The 25898-nt window shown below is 34.7% G+C and overlaps 1 protein-coding gene across 1 annotated transcript in view; it reads right to left on the bottom strand.

The window, feature by feature from the left end:
- gpr146 (G protein-coupled receptor 146) overlaps positions 1 to 20620 on the bottom strand; it is a 30198-nt gene extending 9578 nt beyond the window's left edge. The window contains exon 1 of the mRNA NM_001320482.1: positions 20371 to 20620. The gene's annotated coding sequence lies outside the window, so the exon portion shown is untranslated. The remainder of the gene's footprint in view (positions 1 to 20370) is intronic.
- Positions 20621 to 25898: the final 5278 nt, after the last annotated feature.

Raw genomic sequence — 25898 nt, 5'->3', positions numbered from 1 at the left:
ATGTTGCGAGTAACAGGTAATACAGTTGTAAATAATATTCAGTTTGTGGCACAGAGTGATCGTTTGGGAGCCGCATGCGAAGTACGAACAAGCACTTAGCAGTCAAAATGAAACCGAAAGTGTGCACTTCATTTAAATGATCATATCGCATTTTAGAGTTATGATTACGACAAGTATTTTATATGCTTTTACTTTTATAGGGAACACACAGCTGTGCATGAAAATAAATGTTTACAATGTCAGTATAACTACTCCAGCCTATATATTGTTGAATATAATCTGATAATGGCAAATGTCTGATTTTACCAGTGAATTAAATTGTCTAATATGACAGATTGCAAGCATATATCTTAAACATTATAATTCAACATCAGAAATATTATAAGAATAGATTAATATAGAATAGAATTATTTATAGAAACCAGTAGACCTACAGATAATATTATTATCGATGTTGTGCCATATGTTTGTTTTTACCATTCCTTTATTTTACATCTACAGAATCGTGAGAAAATCGTGATCTTTATTTTAAGCAAAACAAATCGTGATTCTCATTTTAGCCAGAATCGTGCAGCTCTACCCTGAAATGACTATAACAACAACATTTAACCAAACATTATAATAGTTACTGTACCTTCAACTTTTCAATGCTCATTTGTGATTATAGTAAATATGGTGTAATTCACACAAACTCATCAAAAATAATTTCATTACCGCAAGGGTCGTCACAGTAGCTATGTTTCCATCCAAAGATGTGAACTAAACTGGCGAAAAAAAATTGAACAAATCCTTTGTGAATAAAGCACTTTTCCATCCAATTAGTCTAAAAAACAAAACTGTCACTTCCAAATAACTGGCTGCAAATATCAGAAATAAAAATGGAGTTTGCTGCAGTATAAGGAGCAACTTTTTTTTCTTCTAAAATAAATGACTTGTGCCTCAGAAGCAGAGATGAAACATAATAAACAAACACAGTAGTAACTGTATTTTAGAGGCACGAAACCGCTCTTTGAGAGCACAGCTGCTCAAGACAGTTATAAGGATAACATCACTTTGATGAAGGATGAACTGTCATATCTCTGATCACACATTTTTATGTGCATTTTCAAAATTGATTTGCATTTTAATGCTTACATTAAGCATTTTGTGTGCAATAGCCGAAAATGTGCATACAAACAGAAGGATGGAAGCATAGCTTGTGAGTAAATGTTCTCACTTGTAAAGAAATGTGTAAGACTGGTTGGGTGGGAAGGTAGAAAGGATACTGTATATCACATGAATCAAGGAGCTTCTATTAATATGTGGGCATTGAACTCCCTTTTGAATGTGCGCTTTTATTTTCAAATTTGTGATAATGCATACTCTGTGTAAAGACTGAATGTGCAGTGACGGCAGCGTGTGCTTTATGAAGCAGAGCAGATGCTTTCCTTTTTTTTTTGTAGCATCTGTTGTAGCTGAAATTATTAGTCTTTATTTCTAGGAGAAAAGCAAAATGACACTGGGGGAGGTGTAGCAGTGGGCAAGTAATGTAATCAGTAAGCCCGCACTGTACAAATGCAGGGTTGAACACAATTCATTCATGTTGTCCCAACACAAATCAATTAAGTTAACATAACACTTTAAACAAATGTATGTGGATTGAAGATAAAAAAAATTAAGTTGTCCCAAGGAAATCTCAAGAATTGTGTTGTTTCAGCTCATTTTAAATAAGTAGTTTGAACAAGTAAAACTAAATATTTTTCTAGTGTAGTAACTATTTCACAAACTAATGTGTTTTTACTTTTATTTTAATGAATAATTTTTTATTTGTTTTTCACTTTTTTATTTTAAAGGAAATTTTCAAAATATAAACAGCAGCAACAAGAATAATTGCGTTAAAACAAATTAATTAGCTGTTGTGCATCAGTAAAAGGACACACCAGTCCTTACAAGACAAAAATAAACTATATAATAATGTAAAATAATAACAAATATATATTATAAAATAATTACTTTCCATTTTCAGCAAAATGGATACATCCAGCATCCACCCTGCCTAACAACCAGTGTTTGCATTTTGACGGTGTTAATTCTTTAAATTACAGTTTGTTCATATACTGTTGCAGCAGTTTTTTTTTAGATAATAATAATAATAATGTTAATAAATGTATGTTTTATATATATATATATATAAAAAATAAAGGCCTCTGGCTTTTGTGCGCATGTCAGCACTTATTTGGCAGTAGACATGGAGTCTTCCCAGACACCGCAGAGCACATCTGAGCAGATATAATGACTGTTGAGTGAGCGTTCCCCTGTCTGCTTATGTAACGCCGTCAAAGAGTGACTGTTTTGGCTTGGAGACAGACAACTACGGACTGTTCCTCTGCCTCTCACTAGAGGGTGGAGATGCTCATTTACCCTTTTCACCTTGCAGTCACACACCTATAAAGAACCAGCATGTTTTCGCATCAACAGCTCTGTATGTACATGCAGCACTTTATGTTGAGGTCTAACCGGTATACGACTACCAGTGTACCTTATGTCTCCTATAAGAAGGTAAAGCTTGTAAAGGCTAAACTGTCTTCCTCATTTACTTTAAAAGACAAAACATTAGTGGTGTAACGGATCACAAATCTCACGGTTCGGAATCAGATCACACTACAGTTTTTGAGTCACGGATCGAACCATTTTTTAATTAGCAAAAAAGGGAGAAGACAAATGTCATTTGCTCTTTATATTTATACAAAAATATTACTTCAAACCCATTGGTTATAACAAACAGAACTTGGAACCTGGAAATTTATTATAAAAATAAAAATCAAGAAAAAAACAGCTGAAAAAAGGGAAAGTTTTTAATAAAAAAAAATTATGTTTGCTACTGTTGCCGATAATAAAAAATATAGAAATCTCACATCTTGTACAACAGCTCATATTTATTTTCAATTAATGATTCAACAATTCATATGAAACTTCATCATTTTTGAAAACCTATTCAGTGACATCATTTTGATAGTTGTTTGTCACCACCCATTGGTTACACAATGTAATTGCTATCACCAGCATCAAGTTCCATTAAACGGTGATTTTAATCTTTACCATAAACATCAGTGTTTATATCTGAACTATAAACTGTTTTCTCAGTACCTATGTGTTATTTAATTGTTTGTAACGAACTGAAAAAGTGTGAAAATTGAATCTCTCTCGATCAAATGCAGATCTGAACGCAGAGCTACGAAAGATTAATAAACATACGCAAATAATTATTCATCATTCATGTTGCACAGTTTTAAATTCAGATCACGATCTTTTAATGTTTAATTGTGCAGCTTAACACTGAATGCATTAACGCAGACTAAACAAACAGTGACAGAAAACATCTTTAATTAATAGCCTGAGAAAGCATTTAGGTCCCACCGCAACCTTTTCCGTCATCACTATATTGTACAGGGAAGCCACAATGCTTGCATACACGTGATTTGAATGATGGGGGAGGCAATCTCTCTGCAATTGTTGTAAATGTTGGATTATCCTACAAGTTCGGAAAAAAGTTATTCATCCACAGGTCATGTGCGTTCCGATCTGTGGATTGTAATCCATACGGATCACAACTCAACAGTGATCCGTTACACCCCAACAAAACTTTACATTTTTAGACTTAAGCAAATAAAAAAGGACTAAAACTGTAATGAATTGAGTTTATTTATGTTTTTGTTGCTAATGAACCATCTATGTTGTAAGATAATTTGTTTAAAAGTGCCATAATTTATTACGATATTTGACATTATCTCAACTGAAACACAGGGTGGGACATATAGTAGCTCCAACCCTTCATAAAATAACACTCGATATGCTTATTTCATGCGACTGCCATTTTAAAAAACAAAAGCGAGGCTGCAGAGAGAAGACCTCCAGTTGTTGCCTCGATTTCAAAGCGCAGATGTGGTGTACACATCACTTTTAATAAAGTTAAGTTTAATTTAATAAATTAAAAGCCTATTAGGCGTCAAACAAAATCACAATCTCTTTGAGAGTAATACACTTAAGTGTCTTAGGCTTCAGTTCATGGTACCAGGTAAACACAGTTGGGACGCTTCCCTGCGTCAGCCCATGTAACCCAGTGAGCAATAAAACATTGCAGTCCTCTGTACAATGTTTGGAGCATATGCTCGTGTTGTCTGTAATAGTGTTGTCACAATACTGGAATTTAATAAAAAGTCCATTCCTGCTAACATTTAAGCGCATTCTTAAACACCGCTGATTTACAGTGCTCAACAGAAAATGACTGTGATTGGCCGTGAAAGTCATTAGTTCACCAATTGCAAACACAGATACATGGACACTGGAGTATTTTAAAGCCATGACGATCGTCTGTGTTTGCACTCAGTAAACATCAGTGAGCGATGAACAAATTATCTTCACGGCCAATCACAGGCATTTCTGTTGAGCACTGGTAAATACTGGCAAATTAGCATTGTTTAAGAACACGCTCAACGGGAAGTGTAGAACTGACGTTTTGTTTTTTTCAGTACCGAAATTAAGTATCGTGACACTAATATAGTGAAAGAATCAGTTCATGAACTTGAGCTTGATAAATGGTATCTAAAACATGTGTTTGGGAAAAAAAATGTCAGCTAACCAGTGCATTTCCCTTAACTTAGCTAAAATTGAGGTCCGATTTCCCTTTTTATTTTTACTATTCATTCAGAATATACCAAAGCAGTCACCATTCCTGTGTGACTTCAGGCAACACTTCGGGGTTTCTTCTCACCGCAGCCTCACTTTCGCTTTTAAAATGTCAGTCACGTAAAAATCAGTCTATAGCGTTTCGTTTTTTTTTTTTCTTTTCAGCTCTGCCAGTGAGAGTGGTTGAGATCAACTTAAAAGCAAATAAGAAATGTCTTGAAGGGGCGGGACATGTCGAACACTATTATAGAACATTTGATTGGTCGGAAGATCTGACGAGAAACTGAAGTATGAGGTGATGTCAAAAAAATTTTGCTTTCCAAATAATAGCAAGCTTTATCAAAATTAAATCGTCTAAATGTGAATTGTGCAACTGTTTTGGAGCATACTTGCTTATGGATATCCTTTAAAACTAACATAGTGATAAGTAGCATCTAAAAACTGTATTTTAATTTTAAGAGGCCTTTAAGATTATCCACTGCTTTTTAAGGGTGTTGGCAAGAGACTTGGTTAGACACTTTGGAAAGAGAAGAAAAGAACTGCCAAGGGAAAACAAGACACGAGGGCTTGGTTTCTAAAGGGCAGGTGTCAAAGTCTGACTCCATAATGCTTTCATCCATTAAATCCAAAGAAACAAAATATCTTGCAAAAGGACATAGTAAACACAATACAACAGCAAAACTAGCCGCAACCCGTGTCCCTATCGCTCTCTTCAAAACAGAGATTATCCTGTTCACTTCCAGCTCTCGCTTTGACCATGGCAACCGATAAATAAGGGTTTTAGTTGCACACTGCTAAAAGCATCAGTATTTACTCATCCACTGATCCATGTTCCACTTAATACAGGTCTTCGGAGGGCATGTTTATACTGTATAATATATTCAAAATACACTATATGGATAATTAAGATGCCTTTTTGCTAATGACAAATTTTCTGTAGCATTCCAAGGCGACTTTATCTTTAAAAATTCTTCTGTTATGATGATCTAATGCTTAAAAATACTTATCATCAAACAGTTGTGTTGTTTATTGTTATCTTATCTCCATTTTTTTCTCGGAAGACATGATTCATTGACACTAAATAGTTCAAAAGATGCTGATATAGATATGATATAAAAACCAGAAATATTGGTTAGAAGAAAAAAGATGTAACAGTAATCTAGTTCTAGCATTACACATTATACAAGTTTTGGCATGTAAATGTTTTTAGCAAAATTCTTCATCAAAGTTCACCAATGCTGCATTTATCCTTAAAAATACAGTCAAAAAGTAATATTGTGAAATAATAATAATTATAATAATAAAAAATGCAATATTTTTATTTGTTTCACTTGAACATATCAAAATTATTATTCCTGTGATGCAAAGCTGAATTTTCAGCATTTCTCCAGTTTTCAGTGTCACATGACTACGCAGAAATTAAACATTATTATTAAAAAATATTAAATTTGCAAAATGAAAATAAAAATGAATGCAAATATGAAATATGACCATTTTTAAAAATAAATTTAAAGAAATTTTCTAACTAACGGAGTACAATCTTTATTGTCTAAAATATTACTATACTATTTGTGACACAGGTAACCTTATCAAGTAACTTACCTGTTGAAATACATAGTTACCCTTTAATTTAAGTTATGAAAGAATAGTTATAGTTAATAAATTAATTTCCTTCATGGGTTTGTTTTTGTCTAAGTCTGTCTAACATAAGCAAGTAATAATAATTACTTTACAGCAAAAAAACAAAAATTATATATATATATATATATATATATATATATATATATATATATATATATATATATATATATATATATATATATATATATATATATAATTTTATATAGTATGAATGTTTGTAATCTGAATAAACAGACATTCTACAATCACCATGTTATTGTCACAAGACCTTCCGGTGTCAGTTGAATTGCTTCACTTCCATTCACAAATTCCTCTGTCATGGCCTAACAGCATAGTGAAATGTTCATCAGATGTGCACTTCAAAATGTTAGTAGTAGTACATCTGGGTTTGTCTACAATTGACTTGAAGAGCTACATGTTTTTACTACTCTTTTAGTGAATTCAGAAATATGTATATTTACACAAACACAGCACTTATACTTACACTTACACAGCAGACTCATTTATTCTATTAATAACATACTGTTTGTTGTATATACAGCTCTAGTCAGAATTATTAGCACCCCTGAATTATTAGTACCCCCTGTTTATTTTTTCCCCCAATTTCTGTTTAACGGAGAGAAGACTTATTTTCAACACATTTCTAAACATAATAGTTTGTTCTGTAGACAGATATAAAACAAATATAGTTTAAGGGGCTAATCATTTTGACTAACTGCTTTTACTCTAGATGAAATAAAACAAATAATATTTTATCCAGAAGGAAATATATTATCAGACATGCTGTGAAAATGTCCTTGCTCTGTTAAACATCATTTAGGAAATATAAAAAAAAAAAAAAAAGAAATTAAAGGGGGGCTAATAATTCTGACCACAACTGTATTTAGAATTGAAGTGTGTTGTTTTGGACAAAACCTCCAATTAATCATTTATATTTACAGAAAATATTTGAAGTAATAATTCACTGAACTGGCAGATTTAAGAGTTTTCATTTTTTGACACATACTGTACATTTTGTTATGCTTATACCTAGGGCTGTAACGATACACAATATAAAATCGAAATCGCGACACTCAGATCTACGATCCTGTGTCGCGGTGTGATAAGAGAGAATCGCGACACACCCCGTGACTACCTTTCCAATAACGTCACGCGTGCCAGCAAAAGTTGAGCTAGTTGAAGAAGAACGTGAGGAAACACTTTTTTCCCGCTTGACATTACGAGCACTGCGTGGTCCGTTAGAGGGGTTAAGTTGGTTTTGTTTTTGATATTCCTGACACATTCAGACAGTCCCTTACTAAGAGCTCCGTGCGAGCTCTCCCGGTTAAACGCTAATTGCGAGGGCTTTAACGGACCGCGGTCTAAATGTGTCAGGAATATCAAAAACAAAACCAACTTAACCCCTCTTGACAACCGACAACGGCAGAAACATTGCCAGTGCTGTCAAAGCATTGTTGTTAATGTGGCTGCGCAGAGGGATGGGCGTTCACCAGATGCCCCGACTCCTCTGCAGAGGAAACTTTTCTGTAATCTTGCTGTGCGCTTTCTGTTTGAACCTTTGGGAGTTAACGTTACGTGCTGACTGACAGCGCGATGCGTGAGGCCAGGAAACAGGACGAAGCTTTCAGTTAAGATGAACAGTTTCTATAGTTATACTTTATTTAGAGATAAAGGTATATGACTCTGGTTATAATCACTCTATCTTGCTGGAGTTTATAGCCGTTTCGCTTTACTTCAGGACGCATGCCGCTCTGAAGGTCTAATCGCTGTTTTAAGTTATCCAGAGCTGTATGAATGTACAAATCTTGAATATAACAATAGCATTAAATATTACAATTGTAACAACACAGACAGCTACACTTATGCACAATCGATACCCAGCTGATTCAGTCGTTTCATAAGAGGACCGCGCTTCTTCTCTTCTTTTTTCCTTGTCAACATAAAGGCAGTGAGATGCGCCTTGTTTTCGGCTTATAAAGCATGTATGCACATTAATGCAATAGCATATTTGAACAACAAAACTGTTTACAAAAAGTCTACATATGCGTGCGTTGTTGTTGTCTTTTCATCATGCAGCATGCGCACTTGAACCGCGAGGGAGAGAGAGGAAACCATCAGGACTTATTCTTTAAAATAATGATTTCTATTAAAATGTAAAAGGTTTTGTTATAATAATAATAACAGCGGGGCATTAAATAAATGCGTATTTTTTCCGTGGAGCGGGCAATTTGAGGAAGTCCGCGGTTTTTATTTGACGGAAGAAAAAACATAATTGGAAAAAAACAGCCTATGCCGTTTGTTAAAAAGAATCAGTCAGTATTTTCGTTTTGTAATACAAATTAATTATTTAAATGAAAATAAATTAGGGCAGTCCTATTTATTTTATTCATTTTATTTAAATTATTCTGCTCTTCTGTGCTAAACACTGCAGGTGCGTGAAGATGCTCTGTTGTTCTGTTCTGTTATTAATATGCTAGCATTTAAAAATAAATCAGTAGCCTATTTTAAAATGCAATATTTAACGTGTCAGACACAAAATAGACACGTCAATTTGTTTAATATAAAATTAATAGTAATCTGACCAGTTAACTGTTATTATAATAACCGATTAATGAGCGGTGGTTGTCTGTTAGCAAAATTAACCGAAATGAGCATCCCTAGCCATTTAATTGACTTTTTCTATGTTAGAGAACTTGATTGAAAAATCATTTTTAACATGCTTGAATGATCTACACAATGGAGTTTAGTTCGGTTTGGTTTTTCAAAAGTATTTTGTTACAAAGAAAACAAAAATGATATAATTCTATTTAATAAAAAATAGTTTTAAAAATCTTTTTTTCCCCACCCCACACGAAAAAAAAATCGTGATACGAATCGAATCGTGGGTCAAAAATCGTGATACGAATCGAATCGTGGGTTTGGTGTATCGTTACAGCCCTACTTATACCTAACCAGGCATTCACAAAATCTTTGCAAAAACGGAGCATTTTTGAAAAACTAAAGACCCTGTTTTCGTTTGGAAATGCTGGTGATCCGTATAAACTAAAACACAAACTTTTGAAAATGGAGCAGCTTTCCACAATCGCAAATAGTTGGCATCATGTATTTTAGAATGCATAGTGTGGACGGAGATAGTTTTTATGAAATGCAATGTAAAGGGCATTCTGAATGAGGGGCTTTTTCATTCTAGAACAGAGGTTCTCAAAGTGGGGGTCGGGACCCCTCGAAGGGTCGTGGGACAATGAAGGGGGATCGCCTGGTGATTTTCAAAAATCAATTAATTTTTATTAAACCTTAAGACTTACTGTATTTTATCAATAACCTACTAAAGAGAAAAAAATAGTTGTTTATAGTTACTATAAACTATATAGTTACTATAGTAGCTTATAGTTAATAGTTCTGCTGGATTGCGACTTCTCTGGTAATTACATTATACTAAAGGCACAGCAATACTTTCAGATGCAGCAGATTGATTTTATAACACCAGGTTAAACTTTCTAGCCCATTTACAGCACTGACATACATAAAAAAACAAACAAAGAATAGACTTGGGTCTATTGGTGTGCGTGCGTCATTGCATACAAGGTTTCTGTATTTATAACCACCACCTCAGAGAATATTGGGGGTCACGAGTCACTGGCATTATCATTTTGGGGGTTGCGGGCTGAAAAGTTTGGGAACCCCTGCTCTAGAACACTGTTTTAAAAAAAACCCACTGCTTTATATCACAACTCAGTCTTTCATGTTTGTGTTCATTATGTGTGTCTCAATATTGCACATTTTAAAATATTTTATTGATATTTTTTTTATCTATTCAAGGCAGCACTACTATATAAAACTATTAACTTCTTAACGCTTTACAATAAGATTCCATTAGTTCATGTATTTACCAACATGAACTAATAATGAACGATACTTGTACAGCATTTACAAATCATAGTTCAACATTTACTAATGCATTATTAGGAATCCAAATTAATGCTTGTTAACATTAGTGAGTAAACATGAACTATCAACACTGTAAAAAATGCTGGGTTCCACACAATCGATTTATGTTGGGACAAAATGAAGAAAATAAGTTAACTTATTAGTTTTTGCAAATTTAAGTAGATTGAACATAAAACCATTAAGTTGTCCACCCAAAAAAAAATAAAAAATAATAATTGTGTTGTTTCAGCTTATTTTAAATAAGTAGTTTTAACAAATGGCAAACATATTTTATTTCCAATAACTAATATTAATAAACATAAATAAACACTAGCCCCTTTCACACATACAGACCTTTCCGGAAAATTGCCGGCAATTTTCCGGAAAGGTTGTATGTGTGAACAGGTCCTTTTTGAAAATACCGGTAAATTCGTTCTGGCTATTTTCCGGAAAGAGAAGTTGTAACATTACCGGCAATTTGCCGGAATGCTGCGCTGTGTGAATGCAGAAGGAAGATTGCCGTAATAAGCGCGTGCACGTCTAGAACGTGCTGACGTGAGACGTCTGCTTTAGCCAATCTCAACAGTCAGACGCATTTACGTCCGCGCGGTTTGTGAGGATAAAACCCTTTGAATATTTTTCCAGACACATTTAGCTGCTAGAAGTTAGTCAGATCACGTTTATATGTTCTTCTTAATGCCAACTGTGTAAATAATCATCGATGAGATGCTTATGATAAGCCGTTGTTTGTTTACCTTCAAGCTTTGCGTGCGCCTATGAGCGCCTGCACACGCACATATTATGAACATCTCGACATGCGAAAGTGATCCTGCGAAAGTTGTTCACAATATTGATCATCCACAGTCTGTAATTTAGTCAAATGTTTACAAATACAAGCGCAGCCGTTTAAAGCTCATTTGTGGTGAATGATGTCAGAATTTACCGGTATTTTGGAATGGATGTGTGAATGCTCTTTTCTGGAAAATTTCCGTAACGTCCTCGCCTGTGTGAACAGCGCTTTTTTGAATATACCGGTAAAGTCGTTCCGGAAATTTTCCAGATATTTACCGGTATCACTGTGTGAAAGGGGCTACTGTATTAATAATAATAAATATACTCTTCATTGTTTATTCATGTTAGTACGTTTAATAGGGCTGGAAAAAACTGATATTGCAATATTTTCATTCATTTGAAAGGAAACTAACAAGATGTGTTTTAACTGCAGACTGTCAGCTTTAAGTTGATGGTATTTACATCAAAAGCAGGTGAATGGCGTAGGAATTACAACAGTTTGCATATGTGCCTCTCACTTGTTAAGGGTCCAAAGGCAATTAGAAAATTCACTTTTAAGCTGTTCAATGGCCAGGTGTGTTATTCCCTCATTACCCCGATTACAATGAGCAAATAAAAGGTCCAGAGTTAGTTTCAAGTGTGCTATTTGCATTTAGAATCGGTATATTGCAATATAAATGCAGTTTCAGCAGATGACTTGAATAGCTTGTAAAAAGTTCATAATTTTGGATCGATTGGGACGATTCTGTAGGGGAGAGCATCTGCATGAAATATAATAAAAAATGACAAGCAAAGTGAAATACAACAGTGAAAATATGTAAATAAACAATTTTATTATAATTTAGTTTTTTAATTTTATTATAATTATAATTTATAATTTTCTGTCAGGTCAAACCATATTCAAAAGCAGAAATTAAATAATCACTGTATAATAATAATAATAAAAATAAAATAATAATAATAATAATAATAATAATAGTAATTTAGTAAATAAGTTGTACGTAAATAATTAAATAAGTACAATCTATTAGGTAAATAATTATATAAGTAAATAATTATATAATGTAAAATTAATCTTTATCCTATGAAGGTTTTATTAAATGCGTCCAAATGGCTTAAAAGATGTGTAAAAATATGAAATTACTCCACTATGTTGTTAACTGTAGTGTCAGGTAAACTATAAACCCAACTACATTGGAGATCCCTGCGATGCGATTACTGCAGACTTGAACACTGCAATGCATATTATGCTAAAACAATATATTGTGCAGCCCTTCCGTTACAAACTTTTTTGTAAAGGTTACCTTCTTGCCTAATATAAAAATAATACAAATCTTGCTAATCTCAAACTTTTAAAACTGCCACAGCCTTTAAAAATAAAATAAAAATAAAAAAATCAAAAACTTGCAGACTCGGCTTGCTGGCAGAAAAACAAATTGTCAACCTGCCATCCTTTTTAAACACTGCAGCATCTTGCCTTCCTCAAGAGACCATGACCAAACACTGTCTAGGCTGGTAGACTCAAGCATTCCTAAGCGGGTGCAAAAGGACATCACGGCTTGCTGTAAAGCGTGTCATTTTGAAAGGCCTTCTAACGCCTACAGCGTCCGTACATGAGCAAGCACGCCTGCAAGGGGACGAGTCCCACAGCTCTGCACACTTCTCAGTGACCTCTGTTATTAATTGTACATAAACAACAAGACGTGCTGGCTGACCGCGTGCAGTGGGTGTAAAACTAAATGAGCTGTTCCACACCCCTCATATCCGCGCTGGAATGTACAGCAAATTCTGCGAATCGGCTGAGTGATGTCACATGATTGCATTTTCTGAGCTTTGTGTGTGTGTGTGTGTGTGTGTGTGTGTGTGTGTGTGTGTGTGTGTGTGTGTATGTGTGTATGAGCGCTCTGCAGTCAGATGGTGATGTGTTACAATACATTTTTCACTTCTGTGTTTAGGAAATAGAAAGCAGAGGAAGAGGAAGAATGATGATTTGGAGTTCAGAATATAATAAGGTTACACATTTATAAAAGTAGGAAAATGAGGCATTTGCTAATAAAGCAAACATAAACTGTAAATTTTCTATTAATAATTAATATTTAAATTCTAATCTTGGGTGCAGTATATATGGTTTTGTTTAGTTACTTTTGTAACTTTGAGAACAGTTTAGAGTTATGGGTGCTTTACCACCTAAACTTTTGTATTAGAACCTGGCGCGTTTCCCCAGTTATCATAGTTCGTTTGGCATATGTGAATCCAACAATCGCGCTCGGATCCACGCAATTGGTTCGAGATTGCCTGAATGAGGTGGTCTCAGCTCGATTGAAACAAACTCTGGAGCGGATCAATTGTAGTGAGAAAGCAATACCAGGTCTCGAAATTGCGACAGTTTTTGTATGCACCTGAAATTTTATCTATGAGACCTCAAAATATATTTGGGAGCATTTGAGCGAGGGCATATAATTGTTGTCGTGCGACCTGTTTTCACAGCAAACTGTTCACCACAAGGGCGGAATTAGGAGGCATTCATGCATTAAGCATCTTTGCACCTAAAAACAACAAACGCAGCGCTTCAAGAATGGTTTAAAACAGTTGACATGTCAATTTGCTGCTGTAAACAAAGCCTGCAGTGCTTGTCCCGCCTTCAAGCTCTTCTTATTGGCCCACTGCGCTAGAACAGAATGCGAAAGTATTGGTTAATATCAGCTGTCAGTTCCGATACGAGAGAATGAAAACAACACTGACAGATTTAGTTTTATAAACCACCTAAAGTTACAAATAATGACACCTCTGATTAGTGATCGTGTCATGAATATCAATCCAGCATTTACATTTTTCGAAGAGTGGATAAAAAAACTTCCAGCATTTAAAGTCTGCAATGAAAATGACTAAAGCATTCACTGTAAAGCCGATTGTAAAATGGAGTTTTCAGGGAACAGTGTTTGCTACTTAATCTACACATTTTAAGCATAAGATGTTCTAGCATTATTTAATCCTTCATTTAATCGTCACGATGCTGTGAGTCGTGTGACCATCGCCAAAGAGCATGCATTCACTGAGATGAAACTAATATTGCAGATCATGAAAAGACCGTTACTGCTAATAAGATGACGTATGCAAATAATAAGTTATATGTCAATATCATCTGTCCACCCCTGAGAACAGCATATTATTAACTCAGTTCATCTCATTCACATCAAGCAGTGCTTTTTTGACACGCATATTGGGTCAAACATAACCAAAGTTTTAAAGTCTTCATATTGTTTTACATACTTTGCTCAGCGACATGGATACCTTCTAATGGTGTTGAAAGTGTCACATACTGTTTTTATATGATACATTTCACCCAAAAATTTTATTTCTGTCTTCATAATGATGTATTCGCGGTCACAAAATCACACATAACGTGTCGTGAGCTGCTGACTTTAAGCTGTTACTACAGAGAGGGCAGGCGCGCGCCCTACTTCATTATAGACGCGCGCGATTACTTAAGTGAACAGAATCTGCATAAGCTGTGAATAGCAGGTAATAAAGTTGTAAATGACATTTAGTTTGTAGCACAGAGTGATCATTTGGGAGCCGCGCGGGAAGTATGAACAGCACTTAGCTGTGAAAATGAAGCCGAACGCTACCTTGAGCATCAAGCAGCAATAACGGCAACTCTTTTCAGTACACAGGTAAGCAAAAATGACGCGATACACTTGATAGCGCCAACATCAGCAATGCCGAAGAAATAGTAAACTTGCTTAAACCGCTGAAAAGGGCCATGACTGTCCTGTCTGATGAAAAGACGGCCACTTTGCACTCATCGTGCCCAACATGAAGACAGCCATCCATAAAAACCTCTCATACACAGAAGTTGAGGATTATCTTATAGAACTGCGAACTACCTGTAAATGTAAATATTTAGATTTTTTTTTGCCAAAACAAAAAAAAAAAAACTGCAAGTGACCAAGCCTTAAGCTCTTTTTATTTTTTGCACCTTTACTTAAATTGATCCTTAATTTTGTGTCTCTGTCATTTCAATAATAATTCATAAAAAGTTTCAGATATGATATCAGTTTTATATCTTCCAAATACAAATTGTGTCACTGTTTTGGAGTACACTAGCTTATAGATATCTTAAAAACTAACAATACTAATACTAATATCTAAAAAAACTTTCCTTGCAGGACAACAAACATGACCATATTTGACTTTTTTGCTTGTTTGTAAATTGTAATTTCAACGTGGTTTAAATCAGTAATGTGCAAAAGGGTGTTTTGTTTTAATTAAGTTAATTAAGTTAATGTCCAATGCATTATTATACAGTCATCCATGTTGTTATTTTGTTCCCTAATTCAAAATGAATGGGATTAACATTTAAAACACTCAGTTTGCTACATATTCTTAACCAATACCACAACCAAAATCTAATTTAAAATGCAGATAAAATACATTTTTGATTATCAATTGTAAACATTTTTTTTACAAAAGGTCAATCGGCTTTATAATGTTACCAATATTTAAACCAGTTCCCAATCTTAAGTGAAAATGTGTGGTGTTTTTAGCCCCTCTTTCAGCTCAAACGAGTAACTGAATCCTGTGTACATTTTACATCTCCAAGATAAACCAACTTTTAATAACTTAATAGTTGAATAATAACACAGTAATACCACATTTTTACTGTCTACGCCTCCTGATTCATACATTCAGCTTTAATTATCATGAATTAAAGTCTGTTTTTCATCTTTTTCGCATTTACTAAGTAAAAAAAAAAACATTTGCTTCAAATATTTATTTTCTGTATTGTTTCTAATTTCATTCATTGTCCCCCAGCTTATTCCCTTTTTGTTATCAGAGGTCTTCACAGCCCACATGTAAAATGAATAAAAATGTAATCGCCCCCCAAAAAACAGAATAAAAAATAATATTTCATAGCACTTCACAGGACCTTTAAAGCATAGCGAACAGATAACACTTTGTTTTAGACATGCCATGTGGGATCTAGTTTGAGATTAGCATCTTGAGCTAAAGCAATAAATGGTGGAACATGTCAACTCTGTTATTGTCAACTGGTTTAGAAAGTTTAACCATAGTTAACAACTAACAAAATCAAATGAAAATCAATCAAATGTTGTGCATTATTTGACAATACTCATTCATTCAGTTTAATGTAAATTTGACTTTGTTGTATATCATTCCAGTTTAATGAGAATGAATGGAAAAGGCTTGAAATGCAATTCTGTTAAGAGTCTAGTAGTGGTCATCTTGGTATAGAGATCAAAGTGTGCCTCATCAATATTCAAACCAAAATATTTAATATTCAGCTGAAAACGTACAATTAATAAATGCACACTCAACCGTGTGAGCGCATAATTAAAATTTGCCTGCTGTGGGTATTGCAGAGGGACCTTTCTCGCCTCAGAAGCGACAAGTAATTTTATTCACCAGTGCCTCGACCCGTTTCAGTCCTTCATCCTCCCACTGCACAATTCATCCACCACCTACAAGCTGAAGGGCAACCAATGTATTCCAGGGCACTATTTCTACAGTCTCTAATGCTTTCTTGAAGTTGTAAGCACCATACAAACAACATCTCAATTAAAGCTCCTGCACATCTCTATATTAGTGTTCCTGACACCGGCTCAGCTGTGTTGACCCCAGGGACGGTATGTTCTCTCAGCACTTCTTTGTAAAGTCATCAGCAGGAGAGATCACTCTGTGTGTTTGCGTACCGCGAGCATGGCTTATCACTAGGCAGTCTTAAACCGAGGAAAAACAAATTCTCCGTGCTGGAGCATTCCTGGTTATACAAAACCATCCATGCATGATTTGCATAGAGCAATTTGGTTAGGCTTCGATTTATGAGCGAACTTTTAAAAATGTGTGTCAAAGACGTCTCAAAAAAATACAGAAAATATTGTGAAATTCTGCTACAATTTTATAGTTTTTATTGTTTAGATATATTTTTAAAATGCAGTTTATTTCTGGGATTCAAACCTGAATTTTCAGTATAATTACTCCAGTGTTTAGCATCAGATTATCCTTTAGAAATCATTTTAATATGCTGATCTGCTACTAAAAACATTACTTATTATGTTTTCATCTAGGGCTGCACAATATATCGTTTTTGCATCGATATTGCAATGAGTCAAATCTCAAGTCAAGATATGCAGTATTAAGTTGATTTTGCAGTGTATTTTTTTACATTAAAATATACAAAACCATAAAGCATGCACTGTTTATCTCACTTTTATCTTTGCATTTTCACATTCATCATTACTTTTTATGCATGATTCACTCCTCGAAAGAATCATCCCAATTAATCTAAATTAATACACTAAGTAACTCTTTGGGGGACAACTCTCAGTATTAAGTAGGTACTTATTATTAGATATTGGCTGCTTATTAATTCAATTTAATTCAATTCAGCTTTATTTGTATAGCGCTTTTACAATGTAGATTGTGTCAAAGCAGTTTCACATAAATGGTCATAGTAACTGGATCAGGTTAGTACTTATTAGTACTTATAATCTACATATTCTGCATGATCTTATTCTACATGCATAACCCAATACATAAACTACATTAATATTATATATTAATATTATTAATAAGGAGCAAATCAGGAGTTTATTGAAGCAAAAGTCATAGTTATTGGTTTGCTAATTGCGAGAATTGAGCCTTAAAATAAATTGACTATACATTCTTTCCAAATACTGCTGTTTAATCATTTGGTGGAATTTTATAGATAAAGTATATTGTAGTATGTATATTTAATATGTATATCACAGAAAAATACAATATTGCAATGTCCGATTTTTTCAATATCATGGAGCCTTAATTTAATGCATCCTCTAAGTGCTAATTTATTGACAATTTAAGCTTACTTTTAATTGACAGTACATTAGTTTTCATTATTGAAAATAAATATTTTAAATTATCAATGTTTTCATTATAATATAATATAATACAATATAATTATAATATAATATATTATAATATAATATAATATAATATAATATAATATAATATAATATAATATAATATAATCTACTTGAGTATCAAATTGGAATACTTGGACACTATAAATAACAAACAACCCAGGCTCATTCTGAAAACGTACCCCTATACATTTCTGGAGAGCAACAAATAAATCACAGTAGCTATGTTTTTTTTTTTTTTCACCAGAGGCCGCTGTGTACCCATTTGGAATCTCAAATTTCACTGATTGGCCACTGTTTGACTGACTGACTGAATGACTGACCGATCAACTGACCAATCATCTTCTTTCCCTAAACCCAACCACTAGTTTTCAAAAGCACTAATTGACCCGCCGACCAACTTCCCTAAACCCAACCGAAAGTTTTAAAGAGCAATCCAGAAAAAAAAAACCTCGTCTAATTTTTACCACGTTTTCAGATTTTACCAAATTCCCACCCTGTTATTTACTTGTTTATTTTATTTTTTGGCTTTTGTTTTTGTCTTACCTACTTTTAAAAAATGGTATTCGCCAGACTTGAACCCCGTAATCTCGGTCAACTCCTCCCTGCATCTCAAGTCCACCAATGCTAACTGGACAAACTTGTAACAGCGGGAAAGCAATCCATATGAAGGTAAGCAGTCAGCTGGTAAGCGTGAAAAGGAACAGCATCATACCGCCTCGTAGCGTTCATTTTAAAGACGAAATGCAGCCATACATACTTCTGTCTACATAATTCACCAGAAACTTATATAGGGCTACGTTTTCAGATTGAGCCTATGTTAATAATAATACATAATAATATTTCAAATTATGTGTATCTATGCATTACCAAAATAAATGCAGAACTCTAAACAAGTTAAAAAGATATTAATTATTCCCAAAATTAATTGTGCGTATTACTATAGATATAGTACTGAATACTCACATCTCAATATCAATTTGTATCATTCAAACGCATTTTCCATCCAACTGATAATATTGCAAACATGCAGACTAAAGGGAACATGAGAGATCAAAGTTGACATGACTGTATGAGAAAAATTGGATAACAGGTTATATAATCCTCTCATGTCCAGCTGGACAGTCCAGACCGTGTTGGAGAGCAAAGCGCCCGTCAGTGTCTTTAGGCAAAGAGGCAAGCATCTCTCAGCTGTCTTCTATGACGTGTGCAGTCTTCAGCAGAACACACAGGCACATTGCCATCCTCTTACAAGTCCTACATGGACCCATTCCAATGGTAACGTAGCCTCACTGGGGTTTTTCGTTGATGAGGTAAAACACGAAGTCGGATGTCACTTCCCAGCAACATCATTTATAGACAGGTGCATTGCGAAATCAACAAATGTGTCAGAGTACGAGAATAAATATAGGCTTCAGGCGAATAAAAACAACATCATGCTTCTCCATTTGCTACTTTCAAACTCAACTTAACTTTAAAGGGGGTAAAAACCTCAATGTGCTACCAAAAATAATACAACATGTAGTTTTAGGTGCAAATGAAAAAAAAATGGTTATAACTGTTTAAATTGTTAGACTACTTTAGTCTAATATGACTGTTGTTTAATGAGTCGATGAACGTGTGTTCATACTTTACTAAGCCTAAAAAAATAATAATGAAACACTTTTTACTTATTAGTCGACTACTTAACTAACTTAGCTGCACTTTTTTATTTATTTTCAATATTACTTCAAATTAAAACCTCAAACTGTTATAAGAGTACAAACAGTGTTTAAATGTAAAGATACATAGTATATCTCAGGCTCTGTTGATGCTTAGTTTTTTTCAAACCTTAAAGATATTTACACTGAAATTACATTGGAAAGAAATGATACAAAATGTAAGTTTTACACAAACACACCTTATATATTTGCATTCCTTACCAAAATTAGCCATGGTTTTTATTATAATAAAAGTGTAATAACAAGGCTTTTGGCATATTTATTAGAATATTAACGTTACCACCGTTTTATGGACTACGGTTAGTGCAGCAAGTTGTGGTTACTAATTATTTATTTATTTATTTATTTATTTATTTATTTATTCATTTAAATGTTCTTAATTCTTTGATTGTGACCAAACAAAAGCACTATTTTGTAATCTTTATTAAACAACTGGTATTTATTTATGCGTTATTTAACATCACTGGTTTGTTTATGTTTTTCCTCCGGCCATTACACGTTCAAATTTAACCTGACTGATGTTGCAGTTTTACCTAACTGTCATCGATATGCCACAGTTCGAGCGGTAAACACATAGAAAGTGTCTCACATGAACGTGAGCTCTCTTATCGCCGCTGACGAAATAACACCAGGTTAAATGTTAGTTCAAAAACAACTTTAAACGCAACATAGGGAGGTACGTTATTGGCTAACCTACTCACCAGAGGACCAGTTCTTGGCACTCGGACAGCTCTACGGAGGCATCGGGTTCTGCTGTATTTCCATTGACATTTCTCCTCGGATACTTTGCCAAAAGCTCCTAAAACGGCAGCAGAAGTACCCGGACTGCGTGTAAAAGAAAGTAAGTAAAATGCGATCGATCAAGGCGCCGAGATGTGGCGTAAACACAGTTGCATATGGTAAATTCGTCTCTGGTCCGTCAACGCTTGTTCTGGAAAGGGGAGGACGCTGATGATCTTACTACGAGTCGAGTGGTGCTGAACTCTACAGTGTGTGTACACACGTCACGTGACCCTCCCCCACAGTCCTCTTCAAAAGACCCGACTGCAAAAATTATCAAATCCTACTACGGCAAACACTGTTCATTTATATTCATGAGCCAAACTTTCGCCGTTGGATAATAACGCAGCAAAGACGCCCGTGTCTAATTAATATTCATGACGCATACGTTCTTCATTGGAAGGTTACACAACAACGCCCTCGCAGGATCGTTCATATTCATGACCAAGGCGTTTCCCATTGGAAGGCAGTGGATCTACGCGATTAAGAACTTATTAATATTCATAAGCGCATTCTCCACCGTAGTAGGGGTTGTAAATTCGCTTAATTCGCGGTCATTGGACGAGTGCAGTGAAGGGAGGGGTGAAACACACACACACACACACACACACACACGCAGCAACTTTCAGCAGCACACTCATTCACTATCGCCTTCAAAACAAGCCACAAAAGCAGCTTTGAGTCTGCAGGTCAGAGGATTACTGATCCCTCAGCATTATTTAGACCAACTTACACCAGTATTCTGGATGAGGAAACTAACCTGTTTGCAGTAGATTTTTACAGACAAGAATAAACGCGGGCTGCTTTTGTTGAATAGAAATGGCTGAAGGAGACAGCTGTAAATGAGTTTAATAAAAATGTTAATGAATATTTAGAAAGGAAACAGAATCTGACGATTATGTGTTTAGTTAAGTGTTTGTATTGCCCTAATTGCCTATTCAGAATTTTAGTATATTTTCATCAATGGCTGATGTTTAAAGGTCACTTATTTTATTTTTAAGTTTTAAAGTGTTATAGCCAAACCAATCAGCTGTAGTGTGAACTGCAGTGTTTCAAACTATGATGGAAAACAAAGTATCTGACAAAAAGATAAGTTGTACTGTAATTATGCAAAACAATTGCAGCCCCATGAATCATTTCAAATTACACTGTCAAATTAAAAATATAAAGAAAAGTATTTAAAAATATATATTAATTTGAATATATTTAAATCAACCAACCTTTATTTATATACCATAGTACTACAAAGTTGAGCAAAGTGCTTTAAAACAATTAAAAAAATACACAATAAAACTCAACAGAGAAAAGTGTCAGTGCTACTAAGCATTGAAAGTTAATCTTTAAAATTCTATAACACATATATAAATATTTAAATATTTTGAGAGTGCAATAAGAATGACTCATTTACTGCTTCATGAGATTGGGGGTGGGGTTGAGGATCTCTTTCCATCAACTGTGCAGTAGGATGCAGCCAATGTTTACTTTAGCCAGTGTTTTAATCACTTTACAAAATAAAACAAACAAGCACACAATGTAAGAGTGAACACAATTTAAGTATTCCAGACACAGCATTACAAATTGAATTAATAGCATAGTCTGAAAAGAAATTGTGCATAAGTGTGATTGTATACCACCAGAATTATTATTATTAACATTAATATAATAATAATAATAATTATTATTATTATTATTGTTATAATAGTAATAATAATAATAATAATAATAATAATAATAATTATTATTATTATTATTATTATTATTATTATTATTATTATTATTATTATTTTAAATGGCAAGAAAGTAACCAGTGCACTCTTCTACTGCCACTGTAGCTTATCTGCTTCAATGTTAAGTGTGCTGTTATTTGAGTTAAGCCCTTTTCAGATTACATGATTTTTACAGTCAGTTACAGCACTCGCTGTGTCAGATGATGGGATTTTGTCTAGATGAAATCTTGATGTTTCATGGGTAACAAATATACCAAAATACACATTGCTCTGTCAATCAGATCAATCATCGTGTGACATCTACGACACACATTCTGTCATCCAGAAGCCGCATACATTACAAATACCTCTGTTAGTATTGAGTGTTTCCCACAGTTTCCAACATATATACAGTCAAGCCCAAAATGATTCATACCACTGTCAAATTCTGACTTAAAGTCACTTTTAATTAACCAGCAGGTTTGTGTTGACCGGAAATTACACAGGCATCTCCCAAAACATAAGTTTAGATTTTGGCACCAATATTAATGCTTTTATATTTCCATCTATTTTTAATTTGACTGTGTAATTTGAAATGCTTAATGGGACTGCAATTGTTCTGCATAATTAAAGCACAGCTCTTATTTACCTTTAAACAAAAATTGGCACATCCAAAATTATTTATAACCATTCCAAATTGTTCAAAACGTTCTCACAGCAATTCATAACTTTTTGATTTAGTGGCTTATTTTAATGAATTTGCACGATCTCATTCATACAATTTAGTACGATTTTCTTATCACCCAATGACGGTTGGCTTTAGGGGTGGGGTTGGGTGCCATGCCTCCATTTTAAACTCGTACATTATCGTATGACTGAATTAGCCTAAACTGACAAATAGTTGCATTTCCTCGCGAAAATAATACAATACAATAAAAGAGTACCAAAAGGCGAAACAAGATGCGTAGCTGAACGGCTTTTACAGCTTTACTTTAACATATCTTGATCGAGAATGACGTCGACTGAAACTTTCTGTCAGACACTATTCCAAAGACTCTTATACTTTTGAATGGGGAAAAGTGTAACAGTTAATATGGCGAATAAAGCCCTGACTTTTAGTACAGGAGCCAATCAGCGATCACTAAATGGCAAATAAAGCCACCTTTTAGTACAGGAGCCAATCAGCGATTGCTATATCTCGAATAAAGCCCGCCTTCTAGTACAGAAGCCAATCAGCGATTGCTATATTTCAAATAAAGCCCGCCTTCTAGTACAGGAGCCAATCAGCGATTGCTATATTTCAAATAAAGCCCGCCTTCTAGTACAGGAGCCAATCAGCGATTGCTATATCTCAAATAAAGCCCGCCTTCTAGTACAGGAGCCAATCAGCGATCGCTATAGAATGACAATGGTGATCGGACCAGACTTGAGTTTCTGCAGATTTTGTGTGATATGAATATTTAGAAATGAAACTAAATAGACAGTTGTTGTTTAATTTTATTAGTTATTCCTAATATGGAATTTAATCGTAAGCTTGGCAAGCAGTTTTGGAGAATTTGATGTTTCCCCATTTACACAGAATGCCCGAGCATACTGCCTGAAAGGCATTTTAAAGATGGCCGCCAAGTGAAATGACTTGCCTTTAAGAGACTTTGGCTGCGTCTGAAACCGCATACTTCCATACTATATAGTACGCTACAATCAGTATACGAGCCAAGTAGTACGTCCGAATTCATAGAATTCGAAAATCAGTAGGCGAGAAGTACCCGGATGACTTACTACTTCCGGCGAGATTCTGAAGTGCGCATCCCATGCATGCTGCGCTATCCCATGATGCCCAGTGAGAGAATTCATGAATGGAAGTGAGGCAACGCAACTAACGCAGGTAGGTCACGTGACCATGACAAAATGGCGGATGTAGTACGTCCGAATTCCATTCATACTTTTCAAATTAATACTGTATAGAACGTACTTTTCTAACGGCCGAGTAGTACGTTTAAATTCAAATGCAGTACCTAATGAGTAGTAGGCAGTTTCGGACGCAGCCTTTGACTATTCCCCCCATTGGTACCCTTTTGGCAGTGGAAACGCAAGCCTGATAAAGGTGACCGATACGGTATCACTCAGTGGAAATGGGCCATTAGAGATGGTTATGCATGAAAATATGAGTAGATCAGCAATTTTTGAAATACTTAGACCAGTTGTTGTGAGTTGCTGTCATGTGATAACTGAATGCATCTTTATAGCTTTAACCTATGGCAATGACCACTACCACATGCTTTAATTAGCATCTCTGATGGTTACCCATTATTTATATATACATACTGTAAGTGTGCGAAGGAATCATTTCCTCTTCCATTCTAAACAATAGAAAGGAAGTTTTTTTTTTTTTTTACATTTCTGCTTCCCTAACCGTTTCATAGTAAGTCTCTCATAATGTGACTACTTTGCAAAGAAGCTTAAAGATTATGAGAAGTGAGAGCCGCTCTAAGTACATCCCTGTTTCTGACCCACATTTTAAAATCCTGACCCACAGAGCATCAGTTTTATAACAGCCTGTAATTACCCTGATGTTTGTTCTAGTTGGAACTACTACTTTATTTTTAGAGTAAGAAACCAATTGCCTTTACTTTTCAATCGATAGCTCGCTTATGAATACTGATCATGTAGTTCACCCCATATAAAGTACTGCTGTATCGGAGCAATGCTCAATATTAAAGCTGAGAATTTCCTCACAGCTTATAACAAGACATGACACAGCAGATTATGGAGAAATCTACTGGATAAATGCATTTTATTGCTTTGGGTCATATAGAGGAAGCCTCTTGAGAGATTGTCAATCCTTTGACTCAGCAGCTCTGTGGAGCCGCTGCAAGGAGATTATCGTGCGGACTGAGTGTTGTGGTTATGTGATGGCCACTGTGTACTAATGGTGACCACTTTATTCTTTTTTCAAAACCACATGAACTTGTGGATCATCCTGTTGTTGCCATCTCAGTAGCAGAAGCATTTGCGTTGTCAGTAATGCAGATGGTGTGTGAAGACTGGCTTTGTAATTCTGCTAGTTTTTATAGACCATTTGTTTTGATTTCAAACCATTGTACAGCAGAAATCTTATAGATCTGTGACCCCTTTTCCTTCAAAAACAATTGACCTAATGTTTTTTTTTATTGTGGCCTGAATTTGGTTCAGTGCATTTTGATGTGGATTTTTTTTTTTTTTTATTTAATAATGATTTGCAAATCACATGAGTCGTAATCCTGGCTGCCGTCACTTAACTCTGCCGCATTCACATTTATCCAAAGTAATAGGTGACACGACCTGTACTTTCATTCAAGCTGAGGTGTATTAAAGAATTAGTGCTTTATGTTTAATCCTCAGTGAATGGTGGGACCGAGCGTGCAGCACCGGTAATGATGAGATGAGAATCATTCATGATTACGGTGCGGAATTATTTGGAGAGGTAGTGCAACGCAGGTCTATTAAAAGACAATGGACGACTTTGAAATGAGCATAAGCTCAAAGGCTCATTTTAGAAATCCTTTCCTTCACTGCCATTTTTTTCTTGTGTGTCAGAAAAATATCGAAGCATATCTTAGAGGGTCATGAAAACGCATTTTTTGAGATGTTGACAAACATATTGACCGTATTCTGCGATTTGCAATTGTTTTAGAACCTCTCATTCAGTTTCCTATGGGAGAAATGACTAGAAATAATAAACGTCAGAAAACGGTCAAACTACT

Source organism: Danio rerio, chromosome 3 (genome assembly GCF_049306965.1).
Source record: "Danio rerio strain Tuebingen ecotype United States chromosome 3, GRCz12tu, whole genome shotgun sequence".
Lineage (NCBI taxonomy): Eukaryota > Metazoa > Chordata > Actinopteri > Cypriniformes > Danionidae > Danio > Danio rerio.
Note: the sequence above shows the minus strand (reverse complement) of the source record. Positions and strands in the feature narration are given on the sequence as shown.